This window comes from Drosophila obscura, unplaced genomic scaffold, assembly GCF_018151105.1.
Source record: "Drosophila obscura isolate BZ-5 IFL unplaced genomic scaffold, ASM1815110v1 contig_201, whole genome shotgun sequence".
NCBI classification, from domain to species: domain Eukaryota; kingdom Metazoa; phylum Arthropoda; class Insecta; order Diptera; family Drosophilidae; genus Drosophila; species Drosophila obscura.
Genome location: NW_024542792.1, coordinates 64,247 through 88,304, shown reverse-complemented (window position 1 = coordinate 88,304; position 24,058 = coordinate 64,247). Strand labels below are relative to the sequence as shown.

The window sequence follows — 24,058 nt, the reverse complement described above, 5'->3', positions numbered from 1 at the left end:
AATTTTGAAATACACTTGTAGCAGTGGGATATCACATAAGTCTGGAAACCAAATTTGGTTGCCCTAGCTCTTATAGTCTCTGAGATCTAGGCGCTCAACAAGACAGACAGACGGACAGACAGACATGGCTATATCGACTCGGCTATTGATGCTGATCAAGAATATATATACTTTATGGGGTCGGAAACGTTTCCTTCTCTGCGTTACACACATCCACTTTTACCACAAATCTAATATACCCCTTAACTCTTTTTTGAGTACGGGTATAAAAAACACTCGCGTAATGCGACAATCATTTTGTTTCGTTTTCATTTTCGTTTTCGCTTACCATTTCGTTTTTTAATGTTTATCTGGCATCTGCGATTCGCCTCTGTGGGGGCCAACGCCCCGTGGGATGTCCCATTCAGTGCCATTTTGTGTTTGTTTATTTTCTTTTATTCCAGGAGCCAATGCCTAGAAATGGAAACGGCAATGGAGGAGTTTCCGTCGCCGTTGCCAGTCACGCTTTTTATTTTTAGTTTTTTTTTTTTTTTTTTAGTTGCTTCCCCTCTCCCTCCCGTTCCAGACAACACAACTCATTTTCCTTCTCGCTCGCACACGCTGCCGCGTTCAGTGCGCGAGCAACCCCTAGCGGAGGAGATGTAGAATATGAATGGAACATGTACAATCTACATGTTAGATGTAGAATAGACATTGTAGATGAGATGTAGATAGCAGATGTAGCAAAAAAATGTAAAATGTAAATTTTTTTTTTTTTTTTCTAAAATTCTAAAAAATTATAAGCTCAATAATGTATATACTGACTGAGTACGGGTATAAGTAGAGTCGTGTCCCCAGAAACGACTCACACGTTCCTTCTCGTTTTTTTTTTGTATTCATAATAGTAGTAACCTAAGGATATATACATATAAATATAAAAATATACGGTAAAGAATAAAGGTATAATTAATATGTATATATAAACCAGACTTGCGGGACTGCCGTGAAGCATTGCTTCACAAGGCTGGCTAGCCTATTACGGCTGCTCGTTTCTGATGCTTTCCAGACGTCTAAGCTCTTTCGCGATCTCCGTCGCAAGGCTGCAAATCGCCGTCCAGTATAGCTGGAACCAGGCTTCTACTGTGATAGGCACCCCTAGAGTGCCCTCTGCTCGTCCGCGGGATTCTGAAAATCTGACGCATGTGGTGAGGACATGCTCAGCGTTTTCTTCCACACCACAGCTGGTGCATAGTTCGTCTTCCTCGTGGCCAAAGCGATGTAGGTACGACTTAAAGCACCCATGTTCGCTCAGAACCTGCGTCAATGGAAACGTGAGTTCCCCATGCCGCCTATTTATTCACGCCTTTATGTCGCGGATTAGTCGGTGTGTCCAGCGGCCATTCTCCGCTCTATCCCATCTAACCTGCCATCTATCCAGGCATATGGACCTCGCTCTGCTCCTGGCTGCTCTGTCGTCTTCTTGCGTGATGGCGACCTTCCTCTCCATGTAGTCTGTCCGGGCTTCCATCGCTGCCAGTTCGACGGGTGGTATGCCGGTTTTCACCAGAATAGCCTCTGTGGAAACTGTGCGAAAAGCCGCACTGATCCGCAGGGCTCCAAGTCTAAAGTTTGAATCTATTCCCTGCCTATTCCTCACTGCCGATCAATGGAATAGACTCAAGAATTTTCCGTATGAAATTTCAATTTTTAAATCAAAGTACTCATGAACGTGGAAAATAGCCCGAATAGCAGAATACATCTTAAAAACAATGAAAACTCGATATGTGTAATGAATACTTAATCATTTGAATAGATGCTGATTTGTTTATTACATGTCAGACATTTGTTGTCCAACTTAGAAATTTAAACCAACCAAAACTGTGTAATGGAACGCGTTTGGTGATAAGAAAACTGATGAGCAATGTGATTAACGCGTCGATACTTAAAGGAAAATTTAAAGATGAGGAAGTTCTTATTCCAAGGATTCCGATGATCCCAACGGATATGCCCTTTGAGTTTAAACGAATTCAATTCCCGATTCGTCTTGCCTTCGCCATGACGATCAACAAATCACAGGGCCAATCCTTGACTATTTGTGGCTCAATCTAGAAAATTCATGTTTTTCTCATGGTCAATTGTACGTGGCATGCGAGCCTGCTTACGAGCTTCAGTGAGCGGTGGTTTTTTTTTATTTTTAATCTCTTTAGATGTTTGGCGTTCCTTATAACTCGCCGCACGGTTGTTATACTAGCTGTAACTCCCAAGTTTGAGCCGCAGAGCACGTGGAATTTGAGGCTTTTCGCAAAATTCTTCGCGTTTCGGTAGTCGTGAGTGCTTTTCTATTAGGAGTTTTTATTTTTTTTCCATAATTTGATGGATTTGCAAAAATGAGACACAACAGTCTGGCTTCTGGAAATTTTTGTGGCTATCTGCCTGGTTGTAAGGTTGCTGTCCATATATGCCAATGTTTTTGCTTTTTCCTCCGCTGTTAGAACTTTGCCCCGACCCATTTTGTATTTAAATAATGAGAAGTCGCAAGAGGTAATTAAATGCACCTTTTACCTTGCACAGCTTATCAGTAACTAAAATTGCAGCCTCTGAGTCTATTCGAATGATCGCCTAAGAAGCTCATTTTTTGGCATAGGGTAAAGCAAAATAGAAATAAATCATAACTGTAAAATTTCTGCAGCCCGCTCTTATCTCCTACTTCTGTCCCCTTTACTGCTCTAACAAACACATCAAAAAATTCAGCGAAAGCTTACTCCGTAAATGAGGGAATCGAAGAGAAAAACGAAAAATGCATTGAGTCTATCCCATTGATCGGCAGTGTAGCTTTTGGTGTTCGTTGCCTGAGCCCATATCGGCGCGGCGTATAGTATTGACGACTTTGCTACGTTGAAGAGAAGTCTCCTGCTCGTCGACTTCCGTCCTCTATTATTCAGCATCATGCGGGATACGGCCATAATGACGCCGTGTGCCTTCCGGTGTGTCTCCTGTAGGTGCTCTCTCTGAATGATAGCCGGGTGTCCAGCATGACTCCAAGGTACCTGATGGCTCTTTTTTGAGACGATGCAGGCTCCTCCTACCGTTATCCTCGCCGTCTCAACCTGTTTCCTGCTGCTGATAAGGACCGCTTCCGTTTTGTGTTCGGCCAGTTCAAGTCCTGCCAGGTTTAGCCAACCGCCTATGGTTCTGATGGCCTCGTTCATTGCGCTTCCCGTTTCCTCCATTGTCTTCTTGATGACCGTGACCGCTACGTCATCAGCAAAGCCCACAATCTCTACTCCGGCTTGAAAGTCCAGGCGCAAGATTCCATCGTACATGGTATTCCACAGTAAGGGTCCCAGTACGGATCCTTGTGGGACCCCTCCCGTGATGGAGTATGTCCGTGGGCCATCGTCGGTATCGTATTGGAGCCATCTATCATCCAGGCAATTGCTGACCACTGCTTGCAGGTAATCTGGGATTCCCAGTCTACTAAGGGAGGACAGTATCCTGCTCCAAGATGCGGAATTAAAGGCGTTTTTGATGTCCAATGTGGCCACCAAGCAGTATTTTTTGGCCCCACTGAGCCATCGCGTGCCTTCTATAGCCTTTTTGGCTGTGCTACACACCTTTTCCAGTGCATCCAGGGTTGAGCGAGCCTTCCTGCTTCCGTACTGACTGTCGGATAGTCCTGTCCTGCGCTGGGAATAGGTGCCTGACGATCACTTCTAGTGTTCCGGGCGCCGGGTTTTTGAATCCGCCTGTCTTCTTCATGACCACTTTGTAGGCCTTGCCACAGAGATCATTTTCTGCTTCGTCACAGAGCTCTATTAAGCATCGCCTTTTACTTGATTTTATCTCCCTTTTCAGATTCTTCCTCTTTTGGGTGTATACCCTCTCTGAGGGCTTGGAAGTTTTCTGCTCCACGAGATCATTGATAGGCTCGTCTGGCGCCTATGCATTTTACGGCGGGCCTCTTTTATAGAGTGGTTCCACCAATAGGTCGGTTTATGCCCCTTGAAAGGTTTGCTGCGCTCCATGCTGGCTTCGCATGCCCCGTTAAGCTGGCCCATGATGTAGCCCACATCGTCTTCTTCACCTTCCATCTCTGCTAGTCCTGCTATGGCTGACTGAAAAACTGGTATGTCCAGAGTATCTTCCTTGTAGTGCCCCCTCGTGGCAGTGCTTGGGGCAGCTCTTCGGGCCCGCGTGGGCACTGTGGTCGTTCGCGGTGTACTAATCACTGATCTGCCATGTCGTGGTCGCTGCCAGACTTGAGCTTATGTAGGTGAGGTCAATAATCGATTTGGGCCCTGCTCTGCTGAATGTAGGCGTGGAGTCGGCATTTTTGAGGACAGTAGCAGCTGTATATCACCCTGTCTTTCAGCTTCGCTCTAACGAAACCTTTCGAGCTTCTCACTCCGTCTAGGTGCTGGGCCGGTTGGCCACACATCCAAATCGCCGTCTTCGGTTATTTTTGTTCCCTCTAGGGCAATCTGGACTGCTTCAAGTACCTCCGTCTTGTTTGTTACCTCGTCCAGGTCCATGATGTCGAGCTCGTACGACCGCCTTGGCCCCTAGTGCCTTTCAAACGGCCGTTTTCACCTCTTCTGCGCTATGAGTTGGCGCTTTCTTAAGGCGTAACAGCAGGTCACCCTTTGCTGTCTTTCTGATGCTCTCCACATCGCCGCTGACCTGGCTCAGTGTTGCGTCTCCTTTTACAGATTTTAGGAGCTCTGCGTAGGTGATGCCTCCCACGCTCGCTACTACTATGGCATCGGATCTCGTCTTTTTTGGGCGCTGCTTTTTACCGGCTCCTGTGGGTCTGTCCGTTGGGATCCGCTGGGCTTCAGTTTGGGTCCTCACTGTTGTTTCCTCTCGCGACCTGAACTTTTTCGACGGAGTTTGTCTCTGACCTGGCTGTTCCCTTGCCCGCTTTGGTGTCGCTTGACTCCTCTCCGCAGCGACGTACAGTCTGCCATTTTCGTTTGCCGCTTTTGGCGAGGTCTGCGTGTCCACATCTCTGTGCTCGATAGCATTTTCGGTCTCCTGGCTGGTGAGGTTGGCTATCATCTGCTGCAGGTTTACCAGCTGTGATAAGATCTCTCTCTCCCGCTGATTTATGTGCCTATGACTGGAAAACCACGTCGAGAGGTACTTCAGGTGCAGCCCCATTTGGGTTACCGCGTTCGCCAGGGACTTTGGTGCTATCTCAGGATTTCCTAAAGATTCTGCCATTTCCTGCTCCGATGACTGCTGTGGTGGCGATCTTGCCACTGGCGATCTTGCCATCGTAGTACTTTTTGCGAAGGGGTTTCCTGCATCCATTCTTCTAGATTTTTCCAGTCGGATAAAGGATGCCGCGCTGGCCACCGGTTTCCCAGTCGATGGGGGATATACCGCCCCTTCTCGGTCCGACTTTGCTTAGTCTAGAAGTAGGCAGCTAGCCTTTTCTCCTTACCAGTATAAAAATAAGAATACAAAATTCGCCTGGAAGTATGCAGAATTTTTTCTCGTTTTCTTCTTCTTTTTTTTATTTTGGTTGTACTCGTGGCAGCAGCTGGTTGCTACGATCTTATGCACTGTTGTCTCTTGTTTGCTGCTGTCGGTATGGCTGTGGCTCTTGCCGCCTCTGTGCTAATGCAGCATGCCAGCCCATTCACCGCACACACTGCCACACTTCCACCCTGCCGCACATGCCTCCACATCTTCATCTCTGTCTCTGTCGCTTTCTGCCCCCCCGCCACCACCGTCTCATTGACCGCTTGGGAGCGGGAGCTGGCGCAGCAAGAAAATGAAAATGGAATATAAATTTGAGAAAAAAATATTAAAATATGCAAACAAAATGGCAATGTATAGAACGGAATGGAATGGCATGGCATGCAACTGAATTAAATGAAATTAATTGTACAAAATGTAGGAGCAAAAGGAAACAGCGGAGGCATAACGACGGTCGTATCCGCTACGATGATCAGCTTGCTGCGCATGTACTTTGCCCCGTGCCACCCTCATGGACAGTTACAGGAGCAAAGGTCCAGGTGCCTCTGAGGTGTGCCCAATGTGTCGCACCAGCACACTGTCAGCGCAGGATAGCAGCCACACTTTATTATGTATTTCCAAAAGGCAATGGAGTCGGTCAGTGACAGTTTAAGTAAACTAGAATAAAGGATACTTCAACTTGAATATAGAAATGGCCAATAAAGCAGTCGAAGCCTGTTAAGCCTGCGAGTATGTTATGGCATCAAGCTTGATACTTCTCCTTAATTCTCCTTATATCTGAAGGCTTTACGTGTCGAGTGATTTCCCAGAAGCAAGCCATATTTAAACAGCCTAAAACACGTGAAGTTTTTGGCACAGTAATTCCTACTAACCATATTGGCATTATGCAACTTGTTTTTGGCAACATTCGAGCATCTATTGTCTTGTGACAGCAGAGAGTAAAAGTTGAATGATGAAAGAGGAATTCGCGCAGATAAGTCCCACAAGTGGAATAGAATATACAAATTTAATTTCGAATTGTTCATTTTATCTGCTATATTCCCCTGATTTAGCTTGTTCGAGCTAATAAATAAATGTACATAAATATATATCACGATTCCTGCGTCTAAAGAGTTTGTCTGTCTTAAATGTATTTCAATTTTGATAGAACAAAAATTGGGGCATCAATCGAGAGGAATTTGGTTCAGTTTGCCTATTGGAATATTGCATACCGAACGGTAAGTATCGCTATTTTTTATGTAATATAATGAATGTACTTTCAGCTCTGACGCAGCTAAGTGGTGCGCAAATTGGAGTACCTGAGATTTAATTGTGGGCCACGCGTAAAGCGCCATCCAAGCATCCACTAAAGGGCTTTCCGGACTTGAATGGCTGCCGGACCAGTTGACCAGTTACACACCCACAAGCGAGCACACATATACACATGTACTCTATGTATACATGTGAATGTGTGCATGCATGGACATATTTGATTCAATTTGGTTGAAGCGAAGACGCTGACACGCCCACAGGACCCTGCAAATACTAGTAGTTGCAAATGCAAGCACAGCCCCACTCTCCCAGCCCACTCTCTCTTTATCCCTTCCATCTGTCGTGCATGTGCTTGGAGCACTTTCTAATGAGTTTCAAATGGAAAGTGCTCAACGGTGCCCTGTTTCTGGCTCTCTCTCCCATTTACCGTGCCCTCCCGCCCTCGATCTGCATTCTGGCCCGTTACTCGTGGGTCGGGAATATGAATTCGTTCGATTGTATGGAACCAAAGGAAGCCTCACCGGGACCTCTGATCACTTTATGTGTAGATCTATGCGTAGATCAAACAAACAAAACAAATGTGGTGCAAACAGCATTTATTTATTTTTACATTTACCTCTGCTTGGATTTAAATTGTGAACTAAAAGCTCTAAAAATGTTCTGTTTAAATTCAAAAAAATAAACCGCTTTGCTCCGACACAAGTATCGTTGGCACTGATCGTGATGGATCTAATCAAAGAGATACAAAGAGATACGAACAAAAAAAAACCAACTAAAAAAAATTAAATTTAAAAATTAGAACTATGTTTTGTCCGGCGGCACGCGAAGGTCTCGGTCTCCGTCTCGGTCTCGGTTTCGGAGACCGCTTCGATTTCCGAGCTTTACGTACGCGCGGCACATTTAACATTTCGTTTAATTCTGTTTTTGGGCTTTTTATTCGTTATTAAATTTTTCACTTTTTCCCAAAAATATATTTTCCTTTTTGTTCCGAGATGTTTGCTCCGCGAAGAGCTCGACTCGACTGACGAAAATCTGGCTCATCACCAGGGCCAGATATACAAATCCAAATATAAACGAGAAGGAACGTGTGAGTCGCTTCTAAAGAGCGCAACTCTATACCCGTACTCAGTCAGTATATACATTTTTTAGCTTATGATTTTTAAGAATTTTTAGAAAAAAAATAAAATTTTACATTTTACATTTTGTTTGCTACATATGATATCTACATCTACATATACAATGTATAGTCTACATCTAACATGTAGATTGTACATGTTCCAATTAGATTCTACATCTCCTCCGCTAGGGGTTGCTCGCGCACTGAACGCGGCAGAGTGTGCGAGCGAGAAGGAAAATGACTTGCGTTGTCGTTTGCTGGAGGAGGGACAGGGGAAGCAACTGAAAATTAATTTCTTCATTCTGGCTATAATTATGATCCGATCTGATTTAGATTCGGCAATCTGGTAGATATGGGCATTCTCTACGATACTGCGTTTTTAGTTTTATCGTATCTTTAAAAATGTGCCTGCTACAGATTTTCGTCTTTTGTGGGACGGAAGGGGGCGGGGCGAAATTCTGAAATACACTTGTAGCAGTGTTATATCACATGAGCCTGGAAACCAAATTTGGTTTCTCTAGCCTTTATAGTCTCTGAGATCTAGGCGCTCAACAAGACGGACAGACAGACATGGCTATATCGACTCGGCTATTGATGCTGATCAAGAATATATATACTTTATGGGGTCGGAAACGTTTACTTCTCTGCGTTACACACATTCACTTTTACCACAAATCTTATATACCCCTTAACTCTTTTTTAAGTACGGCTATAAAAAAGGAAATGTAAAGTTTATTATGAAAAGATTCGAAAAGGGTGAAAGCAGTGCCAGCCGCCACTGCTTAAGTTCACATTAACAGAACCATGGAAGTCCTGCACTTTCACCCGTTTCCAGCACTTTGGGATGGGATGACTTAACCGCGTATAAAGTTTAGATTTAGCCGAGGAAGCTACTTAGATAGCCAATAGTTATAGCCGCTCCCCCTCTGTAGCTATAATTTATAACCTTAAGTTCACAGCGTAAATAAATAAAAAATATATATTATTTTAGCTTGGATTTCAGCTACCAGTTTGGTTGTTTTACTCGCATATTCAATGATTATGGATATTTATGTTTTCTGTCTGCGAAGACTATTTAATAATATTTTATATGTTTCTTTTCGTGTAGATTTCTTTAAAACATTCTAGAAAATATCGGTAAGATAATTTGTGTTGCATGTGATACTCGTACTTGCTGATATCTATGGACTTTATAGCAAAGATTAAGTAATAGTAAATTGCTTATGTCTAAACAACTTTTATTGTTGCTGCTGTTGCTTTGCTTGCACTCGCAGATTCTAGGAGGTATATTCGAACTGTTTTCTAGCAGCATATTTCAATAGCTATTACCAGCAAACACTTGTTCGAGGGGTGCATTGTACCCCTTCGGGTGCAACAGGCTGAAAGTTTGCTCCCCTGTACATCCATTCCTCTGCCTACAGGAACACCTGAAGAGAAGGGCCTGCCAAAAGATAAAGCAAGCGAACTATGACAGACTTTTCATATGTGTATGTACAATGGGATCGTTTGCCCTTCGAGGAGTGAGTATTCGCCCATCCCAAAGTATTCTGTGCACAAAATATGTCCAGGAATTAGAACTCTGCAGAAGAGAGACCTTCGCGTGCCGCCGGACAAAACATAGTTCTAATTTTTTATACCCGTACTCAAAAAAGAGTTAAGGGGTATATTAGATTTGTGGTAAAAGTGGATGTGTGTAACGCAGAGAAGGAAACGTTTCCGACCCCATAAAGTATATATATTCTTGATCAGCATCAATAGCCGAGTCGATATAGCCATGTCTGTCTTTCCGTCTGTCTGTCTGTCTGTCTCGATGAGCGCCTAGATCTCAGAGACTATAAGAGCTAGGGCAACCAAATTTGGTTTCCAGACTCATGTGATATTCCACTGCTACAAGTGTATTTCAAATTTTCGCCCCGCCCCCTTCCGCCCACACAAAGAACGAAATTCTGTGGCAGGCACATTTTTAAAGATACGATAAAACTAAAAACGCATTATCGTAGAGAATGCCCATATCTACCAGACTGCCGAATCTGAATCAGATCGGATCATAATTATAGCCAGAATGAAGAAATTAATTTTCAGTCGCTTCCCCTGCCACCTCCTGACAACGATCCTGCAACTCATTTTCCTTCTCGCTCGCACACTCTGCCGCGTTCAGTGCGCGAGCAACCCCTAGCGGAGGAGATGTAGAATCTAAATGGTACATGTATAATCTACATGTTAGATGTAGAATATACATAATATATGTAGATGTAGATAACAGATGTAGCAAAAAAATGTAAAATGTAAATTTTTTTTTTAATTCTAAAATTCTAAAAAATCATAAGCCCAAAAATGTATATACTGACTGAGTACGGGTATAAGTAGAGTCGCGTCCCCAGAAGCGACTCGCACGTTCCTTCTCGTTTAATTTAATTTTGTTTATTTTGCTTATGTTTAGTTGGTTTTTTTTTTGGTTCGTTTGTTTAATTTATTGAAATTATAGTTGATTTTTTTTGTTAAATTTATTGAACAACTTTAAACCTCCAAGGACTCAGAAACTCACTCACAGTGAGCTAAACCAGTGGAGTTGCAAGTTCGTTGCGTTGCTAATATTTATAACCATTTAGATTATGGCATGCAATGGTGGCGCAGCCCAGTCCCAGGCGGCGGGGCTGCCCCTTCCCGGACTTACTTACCCGGACTTCCTTAACCGGACTTACTTACCTGATGGATCAAATTTTAGCTGGCCCAAGCTACAAATTCTCGGATATGAAATAATTTTCGCACTGACACTTTGCAGCGGTAGTGGAGTGTAATTAAATCGAGTCGACTATCAAACTAGCCCAGCGATCAGCGATATTCAACCTCAACCTCCTGTAGATCATGCCCATGGCAATAGAACAATTCATCGTTAGCGTTGGCATGATTGGACGAGTGTTTCGGGTACACCCCACGCACTCGGATAGGAACAGGAAAAGGAAGTAAGTAATACTCGTACTCCTGACTCAATGCGGACCTAATGGAGTTTCTTTAGTAGGCGGATTGGTACAGGTTTCGAATCCTATTTTTCGTCGGTGGAATCCTACACGGGGGTGGGATGAACGGACAGAGTGAAGAACTTTCGACAGATCGACACACACCCACTCAAAATTAACCAAAGTAAATTCATCTCGGAACGCAAATTATTTCGCAAATTAAATTCAAAATTTTGAAAGGGGCAGCAACAAATATGAAATATTGTTTTATTATTGGCTGGCGGTATTGGGGGAACCTGAGAAGAATTACTCAACCCTCTGGGTATCTTTCACTATCTTTAATCGTATATTAAGGCCATCTGACCTGGGCTCTGGCCGGCATTGAATGCTGCTACTCGTGGGCAGAGCCTGCCCCCAAACAGGATACCCAAAACTACACAGAAACCCAGAGCAACACACACACACACACGGACATGGATATATCGTATCGTTTGGGCTTAAAGCTGCATCAAATGATTTGCCCAATTTAAATTTCAGACATACTGCTGCTAGCCTCCCTTGTTTTGGATGGTGGGGCAGACTGTGTGGGCAACAAAACATTTCGATTTAGGCTCAAACTGGAGCAAATTCAAAGAAAATTCCCCTCAACAGCTTTAGTCTGCTTGAGCGCACTTCAAGTGGCAAGCCAGCCCAGCCCAGCCCAGCCAGGAGGACCAAGCACACACACGGGGATTGAGAGAGCAATGGTGATGGGGTGGGCAGGCGTTAGGAAAGTGCAACAAAAACTGGCGACGCTTAATAAAGCCACACGGAGTGGAAATGAGCGTGTAATGTAAACGGAAATGCGTTGAATGACGCCATATTTGGTTTAGCTGCCAGTCAACCCAAGATGTAGCATGCTGTAGTATGGGCGAAGGCGGACTGGGTATGGGGGATTGAATCTTAAGATCTTAAGAAAACTTCAAACTGTAAAGTCCAATATAAAAAATGTTATATAACAGAACAATGTTAAGTCTAGCAGATGTTAAAGTCAGCTGTTACTGTAGAAAAACACTTGCTTTAATAGCCTTTTTACACTGGGCGCGTCTGCTATCGATATCGGAATAGACGCAATGAAGCAGAAAAGGCGTTTACATTGGCAGACGCGCGTCTTGAATTTTGTTTTGGGTGCTTGATGACAAGGAAAGTAAACAAATTTTGATAAATCAACAGAATTATGCAAGACGACAAGAAAATGGACGAAAGAGAATTGATTCTTATATTTATTTATTATTTTCAGACATTTCTTTGTAGAGATTGTGGGAGTTCTTCTTCAAATTATGAAAACCACCGAAGTTCGTCGCCGTGTGTTTCCGGGCTTCAGTGTTTTTAAAACAGATATCCATTCTATTATCTCCTCCTCGTCAAAGTTATCTTCATCATCATCGTCCATGTCCAACAACATGTTTAGCTTGTGCAAGAATATGTTTTGCCGCTGAATCACATTCACGACCATTGAAATGTTATTTATATTCATTTTAATTAAAGTAAACAAATTTTCACCTCACGCAATTGTGAGCAACAGATGTTTCTCATGGATGGTGGATGGTGTCAATGTGAATCGGTGTTTCACATATTTCAAAAATTCCCACCGTTCCCCCAGGATGGACTCAGTGTGCAGAGAGTATTAGGCTGTGAACCAAAATGACTTTTTCTGATAGATTTCGGGATTTAATAATTTTTGTAGTACTTTATTTGTTCGGCTAAGCGCCGGCCCATGGCATCACAATGAGCAATGAGACCATATGTAACATCTCTTAAATGTAACGTCTCTCTTTATTACCGTTTTGTTTGCTTTGCTTATGCTCTATCTGGTGCTTTGCTCTCTGTCGGCGTTCGACAGCCGCTGTGGGGGAGGCTCGTCAGAGAAAGCAGAAGACACTTCAGATTCGATCATCACTGTAGTTAAACGTTTTGCTGTCTGGCACAGTGACCTGCCTGCCACAGAGTTCTAAACTAAATCTTACATAAACCTAACAACTTCAACAGTCTTGAACCGGCCACCGCGTCTTCAATCGACCCATCGTTAACTCTCGTTATCAAATCCGAACACCTTTCGCTAGTTTTGGATAAAACATATATATTAACTTAAGTACAATAAACTGTGAATATATTAACTGAACAATCATCGTCTCTTAAATAATCTTGCAAAACAACGCTACTGAAGAAGCTCAGTAGCTCAACATTATTATTTTTTTTATGGTGTCATTTTTTTTTTAAGTATTTTTAAAATCTGGTATTTTTTTTCATGGTTTTTTTCAGAGGTAGTGCTTTTATTTTTCACATAACTTTAGTATCTTATATCTTGTTGCATAGAACTTTGCAGTTCTGAAAAGTTTTGTATCTGCAGCTTTACGCCTGGAAGATATTAAGCTTTCAAATTCAAATTTCATAATTTTTTGCGGTATTATTTTTCGAAATTTTGACTTTAAAAACTCGGGAAAAGTAGAAAAAAAAAAAATTCTAATAATTGGGCGTCGTTTAAGGTATTGTTCATTAAAATCTATGGATAAACGGTCAAGTTGGAGCCATTTCACCAAAACAACTCAAAAATAATTTTACCTTAAATTAATGCTTTTTTTCCACATAACTTAAGTATCTTACCTCTGGTTGCTCAGAACTTTGCAGTTCTAAAAAGGTGCCTAATGCAACTATAAATCTTACCCAGAAACTTTGTATCTGAAGCCTAACGCCTGAAAGCTATTCAGCTTTCAAATTCATATTTCATCATTTTTTTGCGGTATTTTTCCCAAAATTTTGACTTTAAAAACTCGGGAAAAGTCGAAAAAAAAAATATTTTTTTTTTTTTGGTATTTAATCGCTGCCGCGAAATTGGATGGTCGCACGACGATGAGTCCGCATTGACCAGGTACTTCAGTTCGATGATGGGCCTGTCGATATTTTGTTGTCTATCGATGGTTGTTAATAAGACCATGCATGGTGTTGCATTGCTATATTCTTATAATTTAAACAATATGATGCTAAGTTTAAAGTGTGGTCATGTGTAAGAGTTTAACAAAATATATAGTAGTGAAATGGATTGATATGTATGTGTAGGTGTGTAAGGCAACAGAAGGTTGCCTCAGAAAGTAGGAACAACAGAAGGTTGCTCCTCAAGGTGACTTCCGTTGGCACCGAGTTAACCCGACCTGAATAAAATCCAGTGTGTTTCGAATCACAACTCCAAATTAGCCTCATTAATAAATTTGGCCAATTCTCTAAAAAAAAGTGGCTCCCTTGTGAGCAATAGCTCCTTAAGATCTTTAAAGCGATGAAAAATCTTATATTTTTTCCTGATAATAGCATGTCGTTGGCAGGAGAAGATTGCAAAAATTGCATGTTCCGCATTGTCGAGAACGTTGCATACTTCGCAAATGTTGGTGTTTCTGGCTTTGATTTTGTGTAAAAAAACGTTATCATAGGTTCGATTAATTAACAGTCTATTTATGACCTTTATGTTTTTTGCACTCCAGTCGAGAGCCCAGTGCCATGGTTTGACTGGAATTTCATTGTAAATTGACGCAAAATAAATTCCTTTGGTTTTTGATATTTCCTTGTACTCATTGTTCCAATCCGTCTGAACTTTTATTTTAACTTTTCTTATTACTTCATCGAATGTTAGGGGTAAATTAAATAGTTTGCCTTCATTAGTGGCTGATTTGGCTAGTATATCAGTCTTTTCATTAATGGCAATGTTCTTGTGACCGGGTATCCAGTGCACAATAAAGTTGCTCGTGAAGGAATTGTCCATGTTGAGGTGGATTTCGTCTGTCAAGTATGAATTTGATTCATTTCTCTTCAGAGCCTTTAAGGCTCCTTGACTATCGCAGAGAATTACAGTTTTACTGTATCTTTTTATATTTGATATCTTAACTGCCGTTAATATACCAACAAGCTCTGCAAACACAGATGAGGAACTATTTTCAGTCCTAAACATATAGCTAAAGTTACTAGGGTAATCTAAGATACCTATGCCTGTCTTATCACCATTGATGGATGCATCAGTGGAAAGAATATTCCATCCACCTGACACCCATTCTTCAAGCTTAGCTTGATATATCACATTGCATTCTTCGTTTGAGATGTCAGTTTTTTTCCTGTCAAAGACTGACAGACAAATTAATGCTTTGGGACTATGTTTGTACTTCTTGGCTTCATTATAATTGTCGAAAAGATCACTATATTCTTGATACACAGCTGTGTAGGCAGTCTTTGCAGTGGATTTAATAACATCATTATACAAGGTCGGGTTTAGAGACTTTACTTTCAGTAGTTCTCTGACTGTGAGAATTTTAGCTCTGTGTTTGGGAGGTAAAATACCGGCCAGAGCAAAAATCAGATGCGTAGATGTTTTTGGAGGCACACCCACGCAACGGCGAAGACAGTCCGTCTGTGCAGTGTTAAGAGACTTGCTGTTGCTAATGTTTAGATTCGAAAAACTAGTAATGGCATGTTCCTGCTGAGATCTGATGAAGGATTTGAAGATGTTGGATGAAACCTTGGGTTTGAGTCCCGCTTTGATGGTAGTTACAGCATGCAACAAAAGCTCACTTTTGTCTGATTTGTCCCTGATTTTTGCAATATGCAATTTGTCTGACATGTTGGCACTAATGATCCTGCCTAAAAAGGTAATTGACTCCTTTATTGGGAAAGTGATATTATTGCATGTAACTGCGATGTTATCACGTCTTCCCCTACTGCAAAACATAACTGAGGATTTGCTGGGGTAGAAATTAAGGCCTAGATCTTGACAGAGAAGGTGAAAGTCGTTGATCTTTACCTGTAAGTTTTTGCTAGCATCATTTATGTTGTTGCCTGTTGAGATGATGGCAAAGTCATCAGCAAATTGAATAATGGACGTATGTGAATCATTGATTTGATGAAGTCTTTTGGTGTACAGATTGAAAAGTAGAGGTGAGAGACAGGAGCCTTGAGGCAACCCACCATTGATTTCTTTACTGAAGTTACCCAGTTTTAGGAATCTAGACGAAAAGAAATTGACAATCCAGTCAGTATATTGCGTGGGAATGTGTTCATAATCCATTAGCATTTGTAGCGTTTGAAGATTAACGCAGTTATATGCATTATCAATGTCTACTACTACAATTGCAACGAATTTTCCCCTTTTCTTCTCACAGGCCGTGGTATTGATGAGATCATTTATGCACATGGCTGCTGATTTACCATTTTGGTAGGCATAAGATCGTCTGGGCATGTTGTTACATTTTTCTAAGAACATATCTAGGCGACTCTTGATCATAAGATTGAGAGTTTTAGCCAATACCGAGATGAGAGAAATAGGTCGATAGTTTTGGTAGATATGGAGATCCTTACCCCTCTTTGGGATGGGAATGACTTTGATTGTACGCCATTGATCAGGGACTCTACATTCTGTAAATAACCTGTTGTATTCTTGTAAAAGATTATTCAGTGCTGGGCTCCTGAGGGCTCTTATCATGTCATATGTAATTCTATCTATTCCTCCCGCAGTGTTTCTGCCCCTATTGAGAACAGCAGACAGGTCACTTAAGTTAAAGGGATTGATGTTGAGTGAAGCTGGCCTGACAGAGAAGGTATGAACTTTAGCCAACACAGAGACTTGGCTTTTAAGAAACTCAAGGTAAGGCAAGACCATTCTGCATTACGGCTGGAATTTACGGGATCATTAAAGGACTTAATGTTTCTCTTGAAGGAAACCACTTTCAATCCAGGGAAGAACTCCGTAATGGGATACATTCTTCTGATGGAAGAAATTGCTATGCGTGCCGACATCGAAGAAAAATTAACGGTTCAGTTTATCATTGATGGTTTTCGCGATCGTTCTACCAGTATCGCCTTATTGTATTCAGCGACGACCATTGGAAAACTTAAGGAGCTGGCCCGTCAATACGAGGCTTTAAGGAAGAGTACCCAGACGACTTTCAAGCGCTCTGAGATGAGTGCATCAGGACCTGACCAGAACCAGGTGCGCTGCTATAATTGTTCAGCGCATGGACACTACGCTTCATCGTGTCCCGCACCTCTGCGGGAGAAGGGATCGTGCTTCCAGTGTGGGTCCATCAGCACAAGGTGAAGGAGTGCCAACAGACGCCTGTGCCAACTCAACGATCCGTGAATACAGCCAGCAACCAGCCGATGATGGACGACGGAGAGCAGCACAATATGTTTGTTCCTATTATGAATCAGGTAGGGGTATATTTTTACACTGATATAAAACGCAGGTATCATATTAAATTTCTTTCTGCCATGTTGGACACCGGTAGCGCTATTAATTTGATGCAGCGTGCGGCGATGCCTTATGTAAATTTTGATGATGTACTAAGACCAACTGAGTATTGGAGTAAATGGTTCAAGAATAAGCACTTTTGGAAAAATAGTTGTTAAAGTAAATTTTCATAACATAGAGAAAGAACTCATATTTTACGTTGTACCCAATAATTATGTATCTAGTAATGTCCTTCTGGGGCGTAGTTTCCTTGAACATTATGGAATAAAATTGATTTTTGAAAATACAATTGAAAATTTAAAACGAGTAATGCAAGTCAGTATGGAAAATAGAATATTAGTGAACAGTGACAGTGACTTAATAGGAAATAGAATATTAGTGAACAGTGACAGGGACTTAATAGAAAACAGAACTGTAGAAATTAGTGACAGTGACTTAATTGAAAAAAGAGTATTAGTAAACATTGACAGTGAAATTGAAAATAAAATATTGGTAAACATTGACGGCGACCCAATTGAAAACATAGTATTGACAAATATAAATAATGAGTTGAGATTATCAGATAGCAATAACAATGATTTAGTGAAGGATGGAAATGATGATAAGATTAGTTTTTTTATACCCGTACTCAAAAAAGAGTTAAGGGGTATATTAGATTTGTGGTAAAAGTGGATGTGTGTAACGCAGAGAAGGAAACGTTTCCGACCCCATAAAGTATATATATTCTTGATCAGCATCAATAGCCGAGTCGATATAGCCATGTCTGTCTGTCCGTCTGTCCGTCTGTCTGTCTGTCTGTCTGTCTGTCTGTCTGTCTGTCTCGATGAGCGCCTAGATCTCAGAGTCTATAAGAGCTAGGGCAACCAAATTTGGTTTCCAGACTCATGTGATATCCCACTGTTACAAGTGTATTTCAAAATTTCGCCCCGCCCCCTTCCGCCCACACAAAGGACGAAAATCTGTGGCAGGCACAATTTTAAAGAAACGATAAAACTAAAAACGCAGTATCGTAGAGAATGACCATATCTACCAGACTGCCGAATCTGAATCAGATCGGATCATAATTATAGCCAGAATGAAGAAATGAATTTTCTGTTGCTTCCCCGTGCCCCTCCCGCACTCCACAACACAACTCATTTTCCTTCTCGGTCGCACACTCTGCCGCGTTCAGTGCGCGAGCAACCCCTAGCGGAGGAGATGTAGAATATGAATGGTACATCTATAATCTACATGTTAGATGTAGAATATACATTGTAGATGTAGATAACAGATGTAGCAAAAAAAATGTACATTTTTTTTTTTTTTTTAATTTTAATTCTCAAAAATGTATATACTGCCCGAGTACGGGTATAAGTAGAATCGCTTCCCCAGAAGCGACTCACACGTTCCTTCTCATTAAATTTAATTTTTTTTTTTTTTAATTTTAATTCTCAAAAATGTATATACTGCCCGAGTACGGGTATAAGTAGAATCGCTTCCCCAGAAGCGACTCACACGTTCCTTCTCGTTAAATTTAAAAAGTTTAAAAAGTAGTGACTATTTTTTAAAAGATAATGAGCATATGGCAAAGGAAACATTAGGAATATCTGACATAGATATACCATATATATATAGTATTGATATAACAAATGAAGATGACTGCTTCAATATAGACCCGAGGCGGAGTGATGAAGAACGTAGTAAATTCATTGAAGTGATCAAATTTAACTATTCAGATTTAAGTAATATCCCAGCAATTCAGCATAATTATGAAATTAATCTAAAACTGAAGACAGAATAACCTGTACGCTCCGTTCCAAGAAGACTTTCATACCAAGAGAAAAAAGAAGTAGATGACCGAATTGATGAATTATTGAAAAGAGGCTTTATAAGAGAAAGTAACTCGCCCTATACTTCTGCAATAGTATTAGTTAAGAAAAAATCAGGAGAAAAAAGAATGTGTGTAGATTACAGACAGCTTAATAAGATATGCATTCGTGATGGATATCCGTTGCCTCTAATAGATGACTGTTTAGAGAGATTGGAAGGGAATAAAATTTTTACAATTTTAGATTTGAAACACGGATATCACCAGGTAAAAGTATCAGAGAATTCGGGTCAGTATACAAGTTTTGTCATACCTAGTGGTCAGTATGAATATACAAGAATGCCCTTCGGACTTATGAATTCACCAGCAGTATTTATGAGATTTATTAATTTTATCTTGCAACCATTAATTCGCGAAGGTAATGTAGTAGTTTATATGGACGATATTGCTATAGGTTCCAAAACGTTAAATGATCACCTCATAACAGTAGGTAGAGTGTTAAGAATTCTCGCTGAATATCGATTAGAAATTAAGATTAGTAAATGTCAATTTGGTTATGAAAGTATCGAATTCTTAGGATATAAGTAATGTTTAAATACGACACGGGTATTTGATGTAAAGTATTATTTATTTCATGAATGTAATTAAACTTGCAAAAGAATACAATGAGAGATTAAGTACCCGCAAGGCGAAACGTTGATACGTGAATGCCACTCGGCCGGTAATTAACAACTCACTTAAAAACCTAAACTTCCCAGCTACGGGACCCTTGGTTGCCGGCCACGGCACTCGTCGCTGTCCAGCAAAAGCGCTGACCTTGCGCCTCGTGCGTGGTGTCCAGTAGCGGCCGGCATCCGGCGACCGCGACGACGGCGATCCCACGGTTGACGAAACTGCTTACCTTGCGATATCGCAGAATTCGTCCAACCCAATGGACAATCCAGTTAACTCTTGTTAACTCAGAATTCGTCCAACCCAATGGACAATTCAGTTAACTCTTGTTAACTACTCCTCCTTCAAGACTTGACCGTCTCGGTCAAGCCCATGCTCTTCAGCATCTGCTCAATCGCGACGGTGTTACCCTTCTGCTGCCTGCGCCGCATCCACCAGGAAACGCCGATTAAATCAACGCACACGGCCACGCCCACGACAGCGGCCAGTGCGGAACTGATCACAAGGTTTGTTCGGACTTCGGTCAGGTGCTGCAGATTTTCCTCATTCAGCTTGTGAAGATACGGCAGGCTCAACATTGTTTGGTGGCGGGTGACATTAATCCTCGCCGAGGTAGCTACGCCCGGGACTCTCTTTGGCGCATTGCTGAAGTTGGTGTATTTTGTCCCGTTGACGTGCGCGACCTGGTCAAAGGTTACCAGGTATGTTCCCGTAACAGTTCGCTGGGGCCGTCGTCGGTGGTCACAATGGCGGTGGCATCGTTGATTACCACAATACCCTCATCTATCTCCAAGATCGGGGGTAGGTTGTTTGGCTGGGTGCCGCAGTGGGCCACGGCGCCAAAATGCAGTTCTTGAGCGCAGCTGTTCGCCGGTGCCTCCTTACAGAAGGCCAATGATGGGGGCCCTATGCATGATGAGACAGCGATGACCTTGCTGCCCCATTCTGCTATGGTGTCCTCGGGCAACCGGATCGTTACCCCTTTGTGTGCGACTGGGAAGATGGTTATTTTCTTACAAATGAGCTTAGGTCTAGGCATTTCAATTACAAAGATGATCAATTCCTTATTAGCTAGTGCTCTCACATTTGCAGCGCCCAAAAGTTGGGTTACACTGATATCTGTGGAACCTTTCTTCAGAATCGCCTCTAAGTCATTACTATCGATAATAGCTGGACTTACTATATTTATTTTAGCCAGAGTAGTGGCGATCATTAGGTTCTGCAATTCGAGCGTCAATATCCTGTTTCTAGTTAGGAGGGTTTCATATAGATGGGAAGTGTCAATTTCTTCCTGCTTATTTACTTTCAATAATTGATTAACCGTTTCGGTGAGGGCATTTATCTGTGTTTGAGTCCTTGAGTTTATGGTTATCTGTCTGTTGTTTGCGTTTATTAAATCATACTCGACCTGTCTCGTTTGTTGTAAGTCATCAAAGTCCGGGGTTCCTGCGATTACCTTCAGTGCAGACCCCAAGATATTCAGACTCCTCGCATGCCTGTGATGAACTCCCAAAGCCGCAGTCAACGTCAGTAGGTGTTTCGTGTCTGTTTCTAATATTTTCCTCATATGTGTCTGAGGGAACACGTCAGTCAAGTCTATTGTTTCCTGAATGTATCGGTCATACTCTGTCAAGTTCGTGGAGTGTTGTACGTAGAAGGTTTCGTTCCATATTACGGTCCGTCCGTCAATTATGGGAATGTAGTCCGCGTGCGTGTAGTCCGTCAGCTTTGAGTCGATCATGGCTGTCAAGGCCAAGACTGTTAGGAGGCAGAGATACTCAACGGGTGACTTATAAGAAATGAGAGACACATCGGCTTATTAGCTATACCTTCTTTAATCCTACTATAATTTGTCCTAGTGGACCTGAACTTAGTGCTATGAATCCCGGTTTACTACACCTAATTCCTTACTTACCTCAAATTGTCTTTGTGGACCACCCTCCCTTTAATAAGAACGGTGGTTCCCAGGTCTGCCTCTACCTTTTGTTCAGCGCAGAGGGGAGTTAGCTTGTTCCCTAACCTCCTATTGGTTTTCACTAGGACCTGCTCGCCTACATCAAAGGTCTTATTTTGCCTGGTCGGTTTGTTTCTATCGAGCTGCTCTTGTTGGGCTTTTATTAGCTTTAACATAATTTCTTCCCCAAGGTCACAACTTGCGTGGACCACATCCATAGGTGTCCTGTTCGTGACGGAGTGGATGGTTCGATTATATTCGATGGTCGCTAGAATAACTAGTTCAGCCGTATCTTCTACCTGGCTATTTCTAAGAGGGTGCTGTGGAAGCGTTCCACCTGTCCGTTTGATGTGCTGTGCAAAGCTGGGTCATTCGCTACATCAATGTCGAACTGGTTCTTTAATAAAGACCGAATGGTCTCCGAGTTGAAAGCTGCCTCATTGTCACAGTAGATGGTCCTAATAGCTGGGAAGATGTTTACCAATTGTAAAATTGGTATTTTCACGTCCGTGATCGTGCGTGAAGCAACCTGCTGCGTTATTGCAAACTTTGAAAATTTGTCAATTGCGGTAAGGAAGTACTTCCTGCGGTGGAAAAGATGTCGATATGAATCAACTCGCCTACTCCTTGCCGGAATTGGAGTCACCCCTAACTCTTGCTTCCTAGGGTGCCGGTTATACTTGGCTTTCTGGCATATCCTGCAGTTTATCACCACTTCTGCTGCGATTTTCTCCATTTTCGGGAAATAATAATCTCGCAGTACCTGCTTCACATTCTCCTGGGCTGCCCTGTGCGCCCGATTGTGTTCGGCTGTCATTATCTCTCTTCGCTCCCCGTCGTTGGTGATGTCTGTCACCAAGGTTTTGCAAAATCGAAATTTTGTGTCCGGAAAGGCTTTTACCAGATCGTTTTGCACAAACGCCAAAGTTGGCAGAGTGCAATGGATGGCGTTAACGACTCCAGGCTTTACCGCTTCCTTGATGGACGCAAGAAGTGTATCTCGACTGGCAAATTCGATCTTGTGACGGGTCTTTTCGGAGAAGAGGATGTGGAGCTGCTTGGAAGGAGTATTTGATTCTTCTAGGATTATCTGATTCCTGAAGCAGTTCACTGGTTTGTCTGCGGCTTCAATTACGTAAGTGAGCGATGCTTCACAATGAATTGTTGCTGCGTCGGATCGACTCTGACTTCCTAACACATTGATGTTCTGTCGCGACAGCGCATCTGCTACGTAATTGTCCCTGCCTGGTTTGTATAAGACCCTTGCGCCGCACTCATCAATTCTCGCCTTCCAACGCTTTATCTTGGAATTGGGGTTTCTATCTGAAACCGCGAAAATCAGTGGCTGATGGTCTGTGTAGATGTTGATGTCACTCTTTCCATACAGGTAGTGACGGAGAGTGTCTAGGGCCCAGACTATGGCCAGAAGCTCCCTTTCATTGGTCACATAGTTTAGTTCTCTGTCTTTTAGAGTCCTAGAAATCATGGTTATGGGTCTATTATTTTGTGACAGTACCGCCCGATACCACTGGACGAGGCATCAGTGGTTAGGTCGAATGGTTGGTTGAAGTCTGGGTAGTGGAGGATGACGTCTTCTGACGCCAAAATGTTCCTAAGTTTATCAAAGGCCTGTTTCTGAACATCATCCAACTGTATGGGAATGGTTTTCGAGCGTTGTTTGCTGATCTTACCATTTTCTCCCTTCAGAATGCTAGAGATCGGTCTTGCTATCTGAGCGAAGTCCTTTATAAAACACCGGTAGTAGCTGGCAAGACCCAGGAATGATCTTACCGCAAACAGGGTGGAGGGTTGTCTAAACCCCTGAATAGCCTTGACTTTATCGGGGCTTGTTCTCGTGCCCTCGGTTGACACCACAAATCCAAGGAATTCCACTTGTCCCCCTGAAGAACTGGGACTTTTCCTTTGACACCCTCATGTTCGCGTCGTGGAGGCTGCCAAGCACGGTGTCAATGTCTCTGACATGATCCGCCTCACTTTTTGAGAACACGATGACGTCGTCAACATATACGTAACATATCTTACCAATATGCTCCCGTAATACGTCATCGATGGCCCGTTGAAAAATGCTTGATGCATTCCTGAGGCCAAATGGCAAACGGCAGAACTCATATTTGCCTCCGTTTACCGAAAATGAGGTCTTTTCACGATCGCGTTCAGCTAACGTGATTTGATGGTACCCTGACTTTAGGTCAAGGGTAGTGAAGTATCTTGCCTTACCCAGATTTGAAAGTATCATGGAGATACAAGGCATTGGATACTTGTCTGGTATGGTCTTTGAGTTAAGCTTGCGGAAGTCTATGACTAGCCGCTTCTTGTTTGAGCCCGAGTCGTCAGTGCCTTTTTTTCCAACAACCCATATGGGGTTGTTGTACGGAGACCTGGAAGGCCGAATGATTTTGTTCCGCAATAGGTCCTTTACCTCGTCATTGACGAAATCAGTGGCTCCTACAGGAAAGGGGTACATTTTCGAGTAGATTGGCTCCTCATTCTCGGTCCTAATTGTGGCTATTACGGCTGTGTTGAAGGGTAGCATTTCAGTCGGATCTGCAAA

The 24,058-nt window shown here is 42.4% G+C and overlaps 1 pseudogene; it reads right to left on the bottom strand.

Moving 5' to 3' along the window:
• Positions 1-10,554, bottom strand: part of LOC111081979 — a 35,234-nt pseudogene extending 24,680 nt beyond the window's left edge.
• Between the last annotated feature and the right edge of the window lie 13,504 nt (positions 10,555-24,058).